The 3,449-nt window shown below is 40.5% G+C and overlaps 1 protein-coding gene across 4 annotated transcripts in view; it reads left to right on the forward strand.

Annotated features, from left to right (window-relative positions):
* Positions 1-3,449, forward strand: part of PPARA (peroxisome proliferator activated receptor alpha) — a 55,303-nt gene that overhangs the window by 2,053 nt on the left and 49,801 nt on the right. For 3 of the 4 annotated variants that reach the window (XM_006032387.2, XM_025214144.1, XM_014524060.2), the window contains one exon: positions 1,308-1,438. The exons of the other annotated variant lie outside the window; for it this stretch is intronic. The gene's annotated coding sequence lies outside the window, so the exon portion shown is untranslated. The remainder of the gene's footprint in view (positions 1-1,307; positions 1,439-3,449) is intronic. 4 annotated transcript variants of the gene reach the window in all.

The following is a 3,449-nucleotide window of genomic DNA, read 5'->3' on the forward strand; positions in this document are numbered from 1 at the left end:
TTCAAGGGTCTGTTTTCTTTGAAAAAGAAATATCTGTTGCAAGGGGAAATGGAGAATCCTGCTGTGTAAGAAGAATTGGGTTTCAAATATTTTGTATTAAAAATGTAGCTTATGTGCAGAATATTTCCAGAAGCTTTCTGTGGAACTTGGGAGCTTGAACATTTTAAAGTTTAATCTTAAAACAGTTTTGTAAGTCACCTCTAAAGGCTGAATTTTCCCCTTTAGGTTGGGTGTATAAAAGAGTAGATTTAATTAAGCCATTATTTACTCTTTTGTGAAGGTATGTTTTAAAAAAAATCCTGGCATTGTAAGGTGCATGTAACATAAAATCCCTACCTTTGAGGTGTCACTAGTAGTCCATAGTAATATTACATTGGCATTTTCACATGGGTTGGGTTTGTGTGTGCATTTATACTATCAAAAATGTAGACAAGCTCCGAGAATGATTTGCATGCGACCTTCAGCGTTGAAGGGAATTGTTTTGTGCTACTAAAAGCATTTTGGTTTGTAATACCTGACTAATAGAATATCCTGGCTTTCACCAAGGAGGTTTTTATTGCTTTACAATACAAGAGGACAGCCAGGATGATACTGAGACTTGACAGTGACAGGTGTCAAAATATTGCATGCCTGAATAGTCCCTTGTAAAGATAAGCACAGGTATATGCTATATGTTGACCCCAAGTATCCAAAAATAAGTTTGGCCCAATATATGAGGTTTGCCAAAGAAAAACAGAAAAGGGGGTGGAGAGTCTCTTTATTTTTTACTTTGAGTGCTTATGGTATACTTTAATATAGCTCTTCACTCTTTTTCCCTGTAACCCTGACGATTCAATGTCTTTCTCTTATGAAAATTGAGATTTATATATAATTACTGGTCTCCAGAAGCTGTGGCTTTAAAAAAAAAAATCAAATATTACAGCAGTCTTAACACAAGTGCAAGAGATCACACCACTGTGTAAATCATTGGGGTCTGAATATGGCAGCTATTGAGAAATATTAGGCAAAAATAGGTATGTTTCAGCTAGTAAAAAAAGGTGAAATGTATCTGAGTTCTGCAGTAATGTTAAAAATCATTCAAAAGATTTACCTTAAATCTTTGTCTGCACAGATAGTTTGCAATTGATGTCTGATGAAAAGATGTAGACACTTTTAAAGGGATTCTTTGAAAAAACACGAGTTATTGTAGAACAACTACAGCTGCTTCTCTGTGCTTAAATGATTCTTTGAAATCTGAGATTTTTAAACAATGCAGGCCCCACAGCTCTACCATTCTGATTTTTATTTATTTTAACTTTTTTTTAAAGAAAAAATGCCGGCAACTCCTCATCTATGAGGCCCTCTATGATAACAAACCCCTGTGCACATGTGAGATGGAAGGGAAACAGATTATGGAAACCAATTTCTGTTTCGGGCTTCCAACAAGTTGCTCTAAGTGGTGAGTAAAATACAGGAATTATCTTGGGATTGTTCTCTGAATGGCTAAAAAAGAAAACAATTGAGTGATAATTTCTCTGTGAAGCAGTTTATGAAATCAATGAAAAAGGGAAGAACTATGAACCAGTAGTACTTTTCACCCTTCAAATTGTTGTTTGTAACAATGGCTAACCCAAAGGAGGAGAATAAATGTAAATATTTTTTCCAGTCTTGCTATGCCTGTTGCTATGCAGTTCTTTATCTTCCTGGGTAGAAGTTATATAAAGGCTTTATTCTGCAGAATTCTGATTGTTTCTTAATTCTTGATGAGGACAGCACTTAGCACTTTATAGAACTAAGCCTCTAAAATTACTTTTTTTTTTTTTAACGACTCTGTTGTGATCTTGCAGAATGCTGAACCTATTTTACTTTGCAGAATCAGGCCTTAGATCATCATCATATTTTGAAAAAAATGTGATTTACTTTTGGCTACATTTAGAAAAAGATGGGTGCAGAGTAGTTTGTAGTGCGAGGCCCTGAAGTGTTGTCAAACCTGGTTCAGTTTCCTCATACAAATGTTAATCGTTTCTGTTTGCGTAACAGTATTTGTTTTAAAGGAGTTATATTTGCTATATACCTCTTTTTTTTAAGCTACCATCCCTTTGGAAATACCACTCATCTGTTTAGCTTAGGGGTTCTCTTGTATGTAGTTTTAATACAAATTGTAAAACTGGGCAGCCTAATAATAGAACAGAATGTTAAGAAGGAATTTTAAGGCTTGTGTTTGATAACAGACATAGGTATGGTTTCTTTTTGTTATGTGACTTTTTGTGTTTTTTAAATGGTAGCATAAATGACGTAGAGAAAAAACTTTTCGACGTTTCATAGATTTCATAGACATCAGGGCTGGAAGGGACCTCGGAAGATCATCGAGTCCAGCCCCCCGCCCAAAGGGCAGGAAGTCAGCTGGGGTCATAGGATCCCAGCAAGATAAGCATCCAGTTTCATCTTGAAGGTGTTCAATGAAGGCGCTTGAACCACCTCCGGTGGCAGGCTGTTCCAGACCTTGGGGGCTCAGACAGTAAAGAAGTTTTTCCTTATGTCCAGCCTGAAACGATCTTGAAGTAGTTTGTGACCATTCGACCTCGTCATCCCTTGGGGCGCTCTGGTGAACAAACGTTCCCCCAGATGCTGGTGGTCACCCCTGATAAACTTGTAGGTGGCCATCAGATCACCCCTGAGCCTGCGCTTTTTCAGGCTAAAGAGCCCCAGGGCTCTCAGCCTGTCATCGTAGGGTCTGCTTCCCTGACCTCTGATCATGCGCGTGGCTCTTCTCTGGACTCTCTCAAGCTTCTCCACATCCTTTTTGAATTGTGGAGCCCAAAACTGGATGCAGTACTCCAGCTGCGGCCTCACTAAGGCCGAGTACAGGGGGAGAATGACGTCCCGGGATTTGCTTGAGAAGCATCTATGGATGCAAGCCAGCGTTTTGGTCGCTTTACTAGCCGCCGCATCGCATTGCAGGTCGCATTGCTGGTCGTAGAAGGAAATGAGATTGGTCAAGCAAGACCTACCCGCAACAAACCCGTGCTGGCTATCCCTTAAGATGGTGGCATCGGCCAGTCCATTAAGGATGGCCTCTTTAATAAACTTTTCTAAGATCTTCCCCGGGATAGAAGTCAGGCTGATGGGCCTATAGTTAGCCGGATCCACTTTCCTCCCTTTCTTGAAGATAGGCACCACATTGGCCTTCTTCCAGTCTTCAGGCACTACACCAGAGCACCAAGAGTTTTCAAAGATCCGTGCTAGAGGCTGGGCTATGATGCTCACCAGCTCCTTGAGTACCCTGGGGTGAAGATTGTCAGGGCCAGCTGACTTGAAGGTATCCAGCTTCTCAAGATGTTCCTTCACAAAGTCAGCATTAATGGAGGGCAGGGGATCACCCTCACCCGGACTTCCCGGCCCTGTAGCGGGCATGGGCGTCCCATGGGACTGATGAAAGACTGACGCAAAGTACCTATTTAATAGGTACT

The sequence above is a fragment of the Alligator sinensis genome, unplaced genomic scaffold (assembly GCF_000455745.1).
Source record: "Alligator sinensis unplaced genomic scaffold, ASM45574v1 scaffold91_1, whole genome shotgun sequence".
Taxonomy (NCBI): domain Eukaryota; kingdom Metazoa; phylum Chordata; order Crocodylia; family Alligatoridae; genus Alligator; species Alligator sinensis.